This window comes from Diadema setosum, chromosome 14 (genome assembly GCF_964275005.1).
Source record: "Diadema setosum chromosome 14, eeDiaSeto1, whole genome shotgun sequence".
NCBI classification, from domain to species: domain Eukaryota; kingdom Metazoa; phylum Echinodermata; class Echinoidea; order Diadematoida; family Diadematidae; genus Diadema; species Diadema setosum.
The window spans coordinates 9,026,439-9,041,651 of NC_092698.1; the positions used below are offsets into that span (position 1 = coordinate 9,026,439).

A 15,213-nucleotide genomic window follows, 5' to 3' on the forward strand; every position below is an offset into this window, starting at 1 on the left:
TTGATCCATAGATATATGTCTGTTAGTCTGTTTGTGACAAAACTTGGATAGGTGTCCCATTGGGAGTTGATGGTTTCTACAAGGTCAATGAACTTGTAGGACCAAATCATTCTTGTCGCGCACTTTCTACTGTACGTTGTGGGCGAGACACATTTTGCAATTCCCTTGTTCTTTTATAATGTTTAAAATTTAATTATTTATACCTCTTCAATACATGTAAACAATTTAGCATTCAAGCACTTTACAGTTGAATACTGAACGTTGAACCAACCCCCCTTTGCGACCCCCGTCCTACCATGATTTTTTTTCATGTAGTTATTCTGAAACATTCGTTTTCATTCTCAATGTTAAAATTTTTTCGGTATTTATATGAATTACATACATGTACATATTTATGGCTATTATACTGAATTTTGACATTTACAGTTCATTTATTATATATTTTTCTTTTTGTATTTTTCACTCAACTGACCCATTCTGTGGTATCTGGGTCCAATGTCTGGTGTTGGATGTCCATATAATTTCAAAATGGATTTTTTTTTTTTTAAATTCCCGTTTTATTCTATACATAACTATATAGTTCATGGTCATATTCTAACACATCCCATGTACTGGTTGGCTAGCCATAGAATTTTAGTTTTGTTTATCACTATCCATGACAGGAGATTGGTGTTCCTGAACACAAAACGAGCGAGGCCATACAAACAGTCACTGAGACCATTCATAAGAAATCCCTCCAAGAAAAAGATAAACTTACTCTCAAATACGATGGTACAACCAAAGGCAGACTTGGGCACTTGACGAAAGTTGAACTGGCAACAAAGGAGAAGATATTCATGGTGGGTTTCTCGCAACAGGTTGGGGGAAGTGCTGAGGAATATGTGTCGTCTATTGAAGAAGCATGCAATGCCATCTCTCCGGAAGTACTCTCTGATGTCACAAACACGATGACAGACAGATGTGTGACTAATGACTCTGTAGATAAAAAGCTTGAAGAGAGAAGGAACATTAGTCTGAACAAATTCAGATGTGCGATGCATCCCTTGGACAGCTTTGCGAAGGAAGCCAATAAAGCACTGAAGAAGATGGATGCCGTACCAGAACGAAGTTGCAAAGTGCCTTATAATAAAGGTGGAGAGTGTAATGTGCCGGCATTCATCCGTGTTGGAAGCAAAATCTTCAATAGTGAAAGTTGTGGGGACAGCACAGAGTTGCGGACCTTCCTCAAGAAAAGAGGGCACAATATTTTGCAAAGATGGGTAGGAAACCAATCTAATATCCTTTTGTCATCAGCCGCCTTGTTGTTTCACATCAGAGAATCTGTCTTAGAGTATTTCCGAACTGTGAGCAAACCAAACAATGACCTTCACAGAGCGTTCGTCAACGCATGGAACACACAAAACCTCTGCCACCTTCGATGCCTTGGCCTCTTGGGATATTTCATCACCGAGCCTTGGATGAATGCTGCATCTAAGGAGATGAACATCCTAGAGATGAATAAACCTGTATCATTCAGCTATCGAGATGTTGCAGAAGTGGGCAGAAGATCCAGCCTCAATGCTCAGCCATGGATGCACCGTCTTTCACACTGACCGGGCAAATGATGCAATCTTCAACTCACTGACTTCACCTCCTTTTGAAGAGGACATGGTAGAGCCTCTGAAAGGAATGCTTACGGTCATCATGGAGGTTGCAAGGCGTCAGCTGGAGACCCAATTGCCTGGTGGACAGTTCTGGGAGGCATCGGAGGTTAGGGAGCAAGCTGCATCATGTGTTAGTAATAACATTTGTGGGGAACGTAATTTTGCATGCTTGGATGCACATTTGCACCATACACCCAATAGTTCCATAGGGAAAATTGAGGGCAAGGTTATGTTCAAGGCCAATGACACAGGATTGTGGCTGCAAAGTAAACCCGATGCACTTAGGAAGGGTTTAATTTCCAGTGCTCTCAAGGAAGGAGTGGCCGAAAGAAAGAAAAGAAGAGGAAACACATTGAGAAAGTTCAAAGGTGAGTCAGAGAAAAATAACAGAAGCTCTCTGAAAAGGCAGAGAAAGAGAGGAACAAATTAGAACTAATTGAAAGTACCCTGAAAGATGGATTATTTGAAGATCGGAAAGAATGTGAACCCCTTCTGAACAATATGTCAAAGACCAAGATGACAAACACTCTGAAGAACCAAATTAACTTTAGAAAAAAGATTGTAGGGCAAGACACAGGGAAGTATGCCATATCTAAATGCTCTGTAGAGGAGTTGAAGGATATTCTCTTCAGTGCTTCAGGACCGATAGACAACGATTTCCTCAGAGATGTTCAACAACCCAGACAATTTATCAACAGACCGTTCGTACACATGTGGGAGGAGGATGGAAAAGAAAATTGGTATAATGGAACCATAACTTGCTTGAAAGATGGAGAGTTTGAACTCTTGTATCAGGGCATCTACGAATTATTCGCCATGACAATTGCAGAGTTCTTTACAGACGTTCATCTTGGAGACATCTGTTATGTGTAGCTTCAAAGTACATTCACTCTGCAGTTCAAATATCGAGCACAAGTACGGTGAAATCTCATTATTAAGGAGTTTGATGTAGCCCTGTTATAACAAGGAAATTGTATTAGTTTCAGCTCTTTGTATTCGTCTTTTGACACTGATATAACAAGACACCTGTGGTGGATTTCACTAACATCTTACTTGCGACACGTCGTAAACCTTCCATATAGGCATACCTCGAGTTATGAGGGGTTCAAGCCTTACCCGTCGTGAACCAGTTGTATCTTGCTGAACCTGTCACAACTTATGTGCTTTGCCTATTGAGGTTTACAACGCGTCACAAGTAAATTTAGTGAAATCGACCACTCATATAATGAGGTAATTTTTGTGGTCCAAAGGACTGTGTTGTCACAATGTTTCACAAAATACATTGTACAAGGAAAATTCTCTGAAGTACTGTTATACAGTTTCAGCTCTTTGTATTCAAGTACTGAGAGTCATGCGTTGCAGACAAAAAATCAACTTACCAGTATACACTCTATATGGCAAGAATCTGGAGATCTGCTCTTCTGCCAAATACCTGGGTGTGACTGTTTCTTCTGATTTAAGTTGGAACAAACACATTGATGAAGTTTGTACCAAGGCAAACAAGACCCTTGCCTTCCTGAGAAGAAACCTTCGTGTAAAATCTCCTAAACTCAGAACACTTGCCTACTTCACTCTAGTTCGTCTACTGGTAGAATACAGTGCTCCTGTTTGGGACCCCTATACAGCTAGAAACATCAATAAGCTGGAGATGGTACAAAGGCGAGCAGTGCGGTATGCCTGTAATCGCTTCCACAACACCTCAAGTGTAAGTGACATGCTGCAAGAGCTGAAGTGGCCTAGTCTTCAACAGAGACGGTAATATGTGCGCCTCATTCTCTTCTTCAAGATGCACTACCAATTAGTCAACTTTGATACAAGCACTTATATCATTCCAGTACACCGAGTCACACGGCACATCCATTCAGAGGGCTACAAAATACCAGTTAGCCGCACAGACTACCACCTATATTCATTCTTTCCACGCACAGTGCGAACATGGAATGCCTTGTTGCCACATGACATCATCTGCCCCACCTCTGCAGATGCCTTCCGCCAACGACTGGTGGAGAGGCTGACAGCGGCATAGAAGTGGCCAATCTGTTTTTACTCGCACCCTGTTACAGCACTGATGCACCCCAAATGAAAGTTATTATGTTTATATGCACCGAGAGAGCATTACACCTGTCCTGCACACAATGCACAAGCCTACAATAATCTTCAAGTGTGAAGGATGTGGGCGTAACCCTAAGAAGAAGAAGAAGAAGTTTATTGACATAAGGCAGGGTGACTGACACTGACAGGATTGTGCGTGCATATTGCATAATCACAGTGATAATAGAAATGCAATTATTGTGTAACTCCTGTTTCCTTGACAATGTAAACACACTCTTTTGGATGCTCTGGTGCAAAATTGTATTGTACTTACATACAATTAAACCGTCGGCTTCCAAGATTTTTTCAAAAAGGAGAAAATCCCTATTTCATCATTCAACTTTGCAATAGACATTTCAAAAAGAGGTGTACAGTATAGTGGAACCTTGTTATAAAGAGGTCGGATATATACAGGGACTATAAATGCGGTCTTCCAGCTCATTACGTGTTCATGTCCGCGAGGTCCATGCATACGCGTACGATAAATGCGAAGGCTTTTCAGGGTGTTGCGGTCTGACTGAGTATAACATGAATTGCCTGCGACTAGTGCCGTGAAGTCATAAGATGGAGAACAGATGCCGTCGTGGGCGAAGATCGAGAACGGAATGTAGTACTTGCACTTCTACCACTCCTCCTAAAGTTGGAGTTAGACCAGTTGGCACTTGCGGCATCGGCAGTACCACCAAGACTTCCAAATCAAGAGCTCGTCGGTGGAATCCCAATACACCATTCGATATTCAGTTGGGTAAGGAGTCAAGATCAATCATTTGGAATCATCTACTAAAATTTACAGTTTACATTTATAAGCCCGTCTGTTTTCAATACCCTGCTAAACCCACTTTTATTTCTAATTGTTATAGAGTCTGTCACAAACCAGTAACTATAAAGTACAATACGTTGACGTTGGTTACACTGATATTGGCATTGCTATTAAACTATTAAATGGTGAAGTCTGTTAGCGAGCGAAGACTAAACATTAACATACAGGTACGCGTCTGCGTCCGCGTTAACAATTTGCATAAGGCCAATCACAGATATACAGCTTCACAACTAATGAATATTAAAATCTCCTGATCACGCGTTGACCCTCACGCGACCTCACACTCCAAAGATATTTAACCTATGCCATAGAGAAGCACGGAATAACACGTAATTACTTCAGTGTGTAAAGACATGGCCCGGCTTATGAACAAATATTTACTCAGGCTAAACTGACATGGTTTATGAATATTGAAAAGGTACCGATAGCGAAGTTTCACGAAATTCCTCCAAACTCAGTATGAATACACGTGAGTATTTGCTACAATTCACTATGTAGGTGCATTGCAAAAATACAACATGTATGGCAGTGAAATAGCCCTCCCAAAACGGCCTTCAGGCTCACAGTTGGCACACCGCGCCGTCAATGTAAAATTGCGTGTCATCGATAGAGCTGATTGCGTTTGAGTGGAAAATGACACCAAATTTTCAACTCCAAAGGTACCGATGTAAAATTTTCACAAAACTCTACAAATGAGGTATGTAGAGCAAGCTTGAAATCTAGATTTTCATGAAAACCAGGTGAATTTATGCAAAAAGACACATTCTGGGAGGTATGAGTTCGTAAAGTCGAGAGTCCGTGTAAAAGTCCTATACCTGATTGTGCGCTCTGCGCGGTGCATTTAAAAACGCTCGTTTCCTATGGAGGATGTCACCGCACTTTTTGTAATGTATTCCGCGGAATAAGGTTATCCCCACAGAAATAAATACTAGTAGGTAGAATGATCAAGCGGCATCTCAAAGAATAGCCAGCGTTCGTTGATCACGTGATCTCCGCCATTTTGGTTAGTCTTTTGTTACGTCACGGCTTGCATTCGATGAGCAGGGTTTGCAGGCGTATGGCTACGCTGATTTTTTTTTTTTGCTTTTTTTGTTTTGTTTCGGTGTGCATTTTTTGCTGAGCTCTATGCCGTATATTGCACGACATTTAGGTGTAACAGTCGGCTGAAGAAGGGGTGTGGAAAGACATTTCACAGGTTAGTATTTATTTTAGTGATAGAGACGTGGGGAAACGAATTGATTCATTAGAAATTATGATGTGTGTAAATATCTATGTAGAAAATCATTAAACATATCGGTTGCTATGAACATCGAACTTAATTCATATCATAATAAAAATGAAATTAAGCACACTTGTAAAACTCCATCAGACACATACTTTAATAACCACATACTTTTAGATTCAATCAAACACACAAATTCTAACATTCAAATTTCGCGTCAATCTAAGGAAAAAAAACCCGACCAATTAACAAGTAGGTTAGTAATCTAGATTCATGATTCACTCACACCAATCACACTCACGCAGGTAAGCTTGAATTGATATAACATGAAATCTTATAACAACTGTGATATATATATATATACATATATATATATATATATATATATTAGTATGGGCCTATGTGATAAAATGAAACAATTTATTCGGCTGTTATTGATTCGTAATAGTAAATAAAAATCAAACAATGGCACTGAGGCGGCATTCTAGCAGTCATAATCTACAGCAATAATGTCGCCGCCTTGCAATACCCCCACTGCCGGAGCTCGCATAAATACGTCATTCAATGAGCAATAAGCTAGTATGAGAGTGGATCGTATCACCGGACGCTATTTTTTTTTTTTTTTTTGATTTGATTTGATTTGATTTATTTATTCTCTGTATGCCATTTTTTTTTTCAAATACATCAACTTTCTGCAATTTCATTAACAAAGTACAAAATACCGGTAGTATACTTTATACAATTTTCATCATTTTCATTAATTATGCAATACATCTGTAGTATAATTACATGAGTAACGTGTTAATAATTTGCATACAGAACGATTGCCAATAATAAGCACAAAGCTTGACTGTTTGGCAACCGATAACAAATAACATTATAGTGAAGAAAAACAAGAGGGTCCAACATGATGCTCGTGGAATAAGGGTTAGGGAGAGGGAGAGAGAGAGAGAGAGAGAGAAGAAGAAAGGAAGGGGAGGAGATGATAAAAACCTCCGGATACTAGTCTCGCCAGATCAACTCGACATACCTCTATACTTAGACACATACATACATGCACATACTGTATTTAAACTAATAAATTACAGTGATGTATTCACATAATAAGTGTTGCTTTTGTCTTGTAAAAGTTACATTGAATGAGAAAGAGAGAAAAAGAGAAGAAGACAAAAAGCAATCATCTATGTACACAGCATAAATTTCTACGTGCCCTTTCAGGGCATGACGTTATAGTGAACCATGATTTGCCCGACATAACATGAATAATGAACAACAGAGAAGGAATGAATCCCAGTGGATCAGAGGAGGACAGTATACTGCAGGTGCATCCGCACGTGCTGAGACTCGGAGAGAAAGAAACATAATAGATACAATGAACAAAGAATGAGTCATCAAGTGTTTCTATACAGAAGGTATCACCGGTACTGTGAAATCAACATTTTCTTTACTGCTTTTTTAAATGAATGAATAGACTTAATGTTACGTAATTCAAGTGGAAGTCTATTCCAGATATCTGGGCCAGTATGTCTTACTGATTTGTGTGCTAGGAGTGTTTTAGGGTTACTCAAGTGTACATCCATTGCTTGCCTTGTAGGATAAGAATGGATTTCTGAGTTCAGCTGGAACATATCAATAAATGAAGAGGGTAATAAGTCAGTATTAAAGCGGAACATCAAAAGTGCATTTTGTAAAGTGTGGATGTCGTTCACCTTTAAGATCTTAAAGCAGAAGAAAAGGGGATCCGTGTGATCATTATAACCAGCATTTGCACATATACGAATAACTTTCTTTTGCAATTTTAATACAGTATTGTTAGCAGACACCGAGTTTGCCCATATCATATTACAATAAGAAATATATGGTAGGATGAGTGCATTATAAAGCATAATCAAGATATCAAAAGATAAACAATGTCTGAGTTTACATAATATTCCAACATTACGAGCAATAGGAGATGGAATATATTTCACATGATCATTCCAAGTAAGAGTTTCATTAATTACAATTCCAAGAAATTTAGTGGATGTTGTCCTCTCAAGAGGAATGCCATCTATTTTTAGAATACATTCAGTGTCACTACAAATCAGTTTCCTTGGATGTTTGAAGTGCATATAATTTGTTTTCTTTAGATTCAAAGATAAAAGATATTACTTTTGAACCACTGAGACAATTTTGGTAATTCATTATTTAAAGATCTAATAAGACATTGAAAATCTGAATTTGAGAGAAATACATTGGTATCATCAGCAAAAATAACGTACTGTAATAAACTTGATGCATTAGGTAAATCATTAACATATAACAAAAACAATAATGGCCCAAGAATGGACCCTTGTGGTACACCGCATTTGATCAACAATGTATCCGAATTACAGAAATCAAAACATGTAAATTGCTTTCGATCATTTAAATAACTTGCGATCAGTTTCAGAGCAGTTCCTCTTATACCATAAAAATGTAGCTTTGATAGCAAAATAGAATGGTCAAGAGTATCAAATGCCTTGCTTAAGTCCATAAAGACACCAATAACATGCTTTCGGTCAGCTAAGGCATTTGATACTCGATCATACAATTGTGCAAGCGCCAGGTCAGTTGAATGTGATTTTCTGAACCCATACTGATCAGGATTCAAAATATTGTATTTGGTTAAAAAACTGTCCAATCTATTATATATAATTCTTTCAAGTATTTTAGAAAAGGTAGGTAATAAAGAAATGGGTCGGTAATTACTAATATTCGAAGAATCATCTTTTTTATACACAGGAATAACTTTGGCTATCTTGAAAGGAGTAGGAAATACTCCAGATAATAAAGAAAGATTGAAGATATGAGAGAGGGGGATAATAATCGATCCGATGATCTGCTTCAGCAAAACACTGCTGATTTCATCACAACCAGTAGAATGTGTTGATTTCAAAGATGACGTTATATGCATTTTGGTGGCTCTTAATTTCGTATTCAGAGGGTGAAATTTCGGCCAAAAATAGCACCAGTTATTCATAAAGTCCTGAAAATTACGAATTCAGCAACGTATGAAAATTATTCACTCCGATTTTGGGAAATTAGACTTCAAATATAATAAGTCAATAATATAGTCAGTAATATATTAAGTCAACGATATTAGAGATCTAGATCATCACAATATCACTGTGATACTTAAAGTGAGGCAGTCCTCACGAATTTAAAACAAAAAATATGTTGTTGGTAACTCCAATGAACTACTCTCACCAAAAACAAACTTTAAAATCACCAAATAAGCTCGTAAATTTTGGTTGAAAAAGTGTGAATCTGCATGGTGAATATGCTAATGAGCAAGTCTTGGCGGAGAGTCAGACGTCACCGAGGCACAACTCTTCCCAGCCGTGTTCTTCTTGTTATCCGTACGCTCCCTAGTTACCCGGATGCATAACGAAGTCGATGGCCACTTCAGTAGTATTTGACATTGTTTTTACGTACTGTGTGTGTGTCTGTGTGTGTGTGTGTGTGTGTGTGTGTGTATTGTGTATTGTATATTCGCATAGTACACGTGTGGACGGTACTACTAGATCTACGGTAGATACCCCGGTTTGCCCTTCGCACTTTTCCAGTCTATCACAGCGCAGCTGCAGCCCTGTTGCCGCGCATGCAGTTTAGCTACCTGTTTATGTGTATAGTACGTACAGATTGTAGGTAGAATCGGTTCTACACTAGTAGGCACTAGAGGGGCGACCGCATTCAGCGTCGTCTGGTCGGGCTATCTTATATCATGCCGATGTGTCAAGCAGTAGTCTGCTCGAATCGTGCAGAAAATTGTCCAGTAAAACCGTTTTTTTTTTCCGTCCCAGACCCACAAAAGTATCGTGAAAGGTGCGCTGTATGGCTGAGAAATCTCGGTACAACGAAGCCGAACATAAACTAGAAATGTCGCTATGGCGACTGACATGCCTCCACCATATTGCATGATTCTCCTAATAGGTCTATAGTACATGTGGACAATGTGTGATTACATTTGCACAAAATTGGCAAAATATTGAAATGACATGTTTGTCACAAATGTGTTGAATGTTCACCTTCCTTGACCTATGTTTAATTGGATGAATAGGAGAGCATGTATTTGGGGATTTAAAAACTTTAACTTGACTTTGACCCTTTCATAAGTTTATGCATTGAGTAATTTTCAAGGTATGGAGAAATAGTGCAATTTCTGTATTGAACAGTAAATTGTTATCATTTTCATCTGGCCTTTGACCCTAAGATTTATAAGAGAATCACTGTCAGGCAGAACATACATAAATACACACTAAGTTTCAAGATAACTTGAGCCACTTCCGAGATATGGAGAAAGAAGTAAGTTTAGCACTTTCACTTGATCTTTGACCTTTTGACCTTTGACCTTCTTGGCAAAAAAAAAAAATCCCAGAGAATCTCTATTGGGTTATACATGCATACACCAAGTTTTAAAATAATGATCCTGCTGGCATTGCATAAATATAAGGGAAATAGTAAAATTTTGAAGTATTGCCCTTGACCTTTGACCCCTGACCTTTGACCCCATGAACCCCAAATTCCCTAGATAACCACTGCCCGTCAGTACATGCGTATACAGTGTATACTATGTTCCATGAAGATAACCTTGAACGATTTCTAAGATACGGAGAAAAAGTGAAATTTTAACATTTTTACTTGAGCTTTTGACCTTTGACCTCATGACCCAAACTTTCACCAGAGAATCTTAATTGGGTAATACATGTAAACACTAAGTTTCAAGAAAATATCTTCAGGCATTGCATAGATATGGGGGAAATAGTGAAATCTTAAGCATTTGACCTTGACCTTTTGACCTTTGACCATGAGCATGTGCACCCAAAAGTTGATAGGCACAACTTCACCCCCAATACACATACATGCCAAGTTTCATTAGGATACCTCAAAAGATTTTTTTAGTTACGCTGTCCACAAAATTCATTACGGACGGACGGACGGACGGACGTAAGGACGGACAACCCGAAAACATAATGCCTCCGGCACCACTTCGTGGCGGAGGCATAAAAACTTAGGGCCTACAAGAATTCTCGATATCGTGTTATGCGTGGACCATTTGAGAAGCAATGTTTTTACGTGGACAGGGAGGCTGTGGCCCTCGGTTGTAAACCGAGAAAACTCCTGAAACCAGATGCAATCCCGACCATATTGCTCACATGAGTTATAAAACAGAAACAGCTCGAGCATCGACTTCGAAGAGAACCGAGGAAAGGAAGCGTAGAGAGGTAAGGAAAGTGACTAGCTATGTTTCATTTACGGTGGGGCTGCAGCCGGGGTTGGACTGCAGTACAGTGCCACTGCGAGCTAGCTGCTGCCAGTGCCGACTGGACATGCACGGCAAAGTGGAGCGAAATCATATTCCTGCGGCCCCCTGTGTTTACCCTGCCCGGCAGACGTCATATTTTTTTTTCGAGGAAAGGCAATATCTGAGTACTTATAGAAATATCGAGATACAAACAATATTTTCTTTGAAGAATTCGACTCTCTAATGCATGGTTATCTTCGGTTTGAACGCCAAACTCAGCTAGACACGGAGTACTGTGTACATTGGTATGGTAAGAATTCGCGCGCGAGAGTGGTTTCTACGGAAAGTAATATGCAACACGGACGGAAGTTAGAAAAGGACCGTGCCTATATTGATGTCAAGTACATGGTGCATTTGATTTTAATATACAGTTAAACTCGCATAAGTCGATCTTCTCGGGACTGAGCAAAACACATCGACTTAGGCGAGTTTCGACTTGTACGTAAGTCGAAAAAATCGACTTAAAGTTACACCACACGTATGTATAATGTACATGTATGTTGTCTACTCTGGAGCCGAGAGCTGGAGCGGTGTGCCCGATATTTGCCCTTCAGCAAGACACTTTATCCACATTGATGCAGGCCAGGGCTCCACACTATAACTTTTATTTTGGTGGCCCCAAAATTATTGATTTTTATTTTTTGGTGGCCCGAACAAAAAAAAAAAACAAAAAAAACAACAACAACAACAAGCAAAACTAAATCGGTCCTACGTTCGGTCCGAAAGTTACCGTTATTTATTTCTGATTGTAAAAGCAATCATCCACCATTTACAAGTATTTTAACACCTTCCGGAGCCGAATGTTGCCGTTAATCAGTTTCAAATGTAAAAACAAGCAACCGACATTCATTCTAGGATCTTACGGAGCTGAATATCATCCTTATTCATTTCCGAACGTGAAAGCAAACATCCGCTTTTTATTTCATCATCTAAATGAGCCGATTGATACCGTTAATCATTTCCAAATGTAAAAGAAACAATCTGTTACTTATTTTAGCATCGTACAAAGCAGAATATTACCGTTATTCGATCTCCAAATTCAAAAGCAAACACCCGACATTTATTTTATGATCGTAAGGAGCCGAATGTTACTGCTGTCCACTTCCGAAAGTGAAATGAATCATCTGACATTTATTTTGGCATCTCCAGGAGTCGAATGTTACATGCTATTTACTTTCGAACGTAAAAGCGAACTTTCGGCAATTATTTCATCATCGTACTGAGTTGAATACTATAGTTATTCATTTCCGAACGCCAAAGCAAACATTCAACATTTATTTTAGCATCTTCCGGAGCTGAATGTTATTGCTATTTACTTTCGAACATAAAAGCAAACATAAGACATTCATTTTATCATCGGACGGAGTTGAATACTATTGTTATTCATTTCTGAACGTTAAAGCAAATATCAAACATTAATTTTACCATCAAACGCAGCTAAATGTTACTGTTATTCATTTCGAAATTTAAAAGCAAACATCCGACAGTTATTTAGCATCGTATGGAGAAGAATATTACTGCTATTCACTTCCGAACGTAAAAACAATCATCTGACATTTATTTTAGCATCTTCTGGAGCCGAATGTTATTGCTATTTACTTTCGAAAGTAAAAGCAAACACCCGACATTTATCTCATCGTCGTACGAAGTTGATTATTATTGTTATTCATTTCCGAACGTCAAAGGGATAATTCGACATTTACTTTAGCATCTTCCGGAGCTGAATGTTAATGTTATTTACTTTCGAACGTAAAAGTAAACATCCGACATTTATTTCATCATCGTACGAAGTTGATTATTATTGTTATTCATTTCCGAACGTCAAAGGGATAATTCGACATTTACTTTAGCATCTTCCGGAGCTGAATGTTAATGTTATTTACTTTCGAAGGTAAAAGTAAACATCCGACATTTATTTCATCATCGTATGGAGTTGAATATCATTATTTTTCATATCCGAACGTCAAAGCAAACATTCAACATTTATTTCAGCATCTTCCGGATACTTTTTTTTATCCTTATTCATTTCCGAACGCAAAATCAAAGGGGCTACGTCGTCCTTTCACCAGGTCTCGTTACAAAACCAAAATCTCGCGTGAGTTCTTGCGTTACCTATCGTTAATGTTACCGAAACATCGTTAATTTGCGCTAGGGATCGTTACTCATCGTTGCTACAAACGTTAATTTTCCCGATCGTTAGTTTGCATTACTAACGATTCAGGTGAAACCGCTTGCGTTAATGAAACGTTAATGTTTATTTACGCAGTTTCTTTTGGTATATACTGTATGTAAACAAAAACTGGCGTCTCGTGATTTTGACAGTGATTTATTACACAGTAAAATCTTATTCGACTTAGGCACAGTGAATTCAATGGTTTTTCCGTGAAAGTGTTCTTGGAATTTCATCGACTTAAGCGAGTATTCGACTTAAAAAATTCGACTTATGAGTGAATTAATACACGTAAGTCAATGGGGAAAAATCGGGACTTTTTAAAATTATCGACTTGCGCGATTATTCGACATATACGATGTCGACTTAGGCGAGTTCAACTGTATATATAAATTTATGTTTACAATATTAATTTTTCATGAATTATATATAACTAAGCTTGAAATATTTTGTTTAAAATAATAAAATCACATACTTTCACATTTTATGATAAAATTACAACTGATCATTTCAACACCTAAATTGGTTTTTAGAAGCACGGCTGTCAACTTGGTGAGTAGGGCATGAATGACGTAGCATCTTTTTGCAGGCTCTTACACGATCGCTTGCAGGAATTATTTTTCAAAAATCGCGTAAGGAGACAGTTTTTTTTTTCATTTCCACGCGTATAAACTGGTGAAATGTTATATTTTTTTACTCTTCATAATTATCAGTACAGTGAAAATCTCAGGACTGCCTCCCTTTAATACTTGTAGTCCATCGAGAGCTGTGCAGTTCTCCTCCGTCCAGGCTCCGAGTCAGACCAAGCCGAAACCGAGTCCGGCGTTGTCTCCCTGATGTCTCCCTGTACAGACGTCGGTCTAAAGTGTGTCCAGAAGATTCTGGTAATTTCAGAACCTCTAACGTTACATGAGGAATTATTAGGTCTGTTTTGTGGTAATCTAATGGCACTGCCTCCAATGGTGGTATTGATAATGCTCGTGATGGTGATATCTGACTGAAGTCGCACTGTAACGGTTAGATCTACTCACAGTCACAGCAACACGTGTGATCATCGCTGCAAACCTCGCATCATGATTAACGTTAGGCTTAGCAATATATGCCCATACTCGCCATAGCTATATGCCATACCACGCGGCCCGTCCATAGCGAGGCACATGACATGGGTCCAAGCTGAAATTGATTGATTGAAAATGGTGAGGGACAGGAGCAACCAGATGTAGGCGTACAGTAGACTCGAGACTGAAACCGTCTAACGCAAGGTCTGGCTGGATGAAGTAGAAAATATCCCGAAGTATGTAGAGGCCGATGAAGACTGAGTCCATTTCACATTTACATCGCCCTGGACTAACTTCGTCTTTTCGGTTTAACGTTAGTATCCTCAACCTCGATCCTCAACTTCAGGTCTTTTACATATTTCGTTTTCTAGGAAATCTTGGGGGGAACGAGCTTTCGCTCACGCTGGACCAACACTTTGGAATTCACTTCCTCGTGAGCTGAAAGACTCAAGCTCTATAACATCTTTCAGGAGTAATTTAAAATCCTATTTGTTTAGCAGTGCATTTTGAAGACCAGTGCCTATTGAAGACAGACTTTCATGTCTTTTTTTTTCTTCTGCTTCTTCATCTTCTTCTATTACGGTGATGTACTTGTATCTTCAGTCTGTTTGCTCTGATGTACAATTGTAAAGCGCCTTGAGCATTTAATCAAAGTGGAGAACGGCGCTATAGAAATTGTATGGCCATTTTTACAATCAGTGGTGTAAAACACGGTTTTGGCACTAATTGGTGTATAACTTTCTTATACACAGACAGATATGCATTATTTTTTCTCATAAACTTACCACCCACAGTGTCTACCTTGGGTACCTTAATGAACTTTCCTCTCTTTTTCTTTTAGATATGGCATGCATTTACATGCTTGAAATCCAACACTTTTGGT

At 38.7% G+C, this 15,213-nt stretch overlaps 1 pseudogene; it reads left to right on the forward strand.

The window, feature by feature from the left end:
* The first annotated feature begins 2,994 nt into the window (after positions 1-2,994).
* Positions 2,995-3,669, forward strand: LOC140237905 (uncharacterized; annotated as a pseudogene).
* The last annotated feature ends 11,544 nt before the right edge of the window (positions 3,670-15,213 follow it).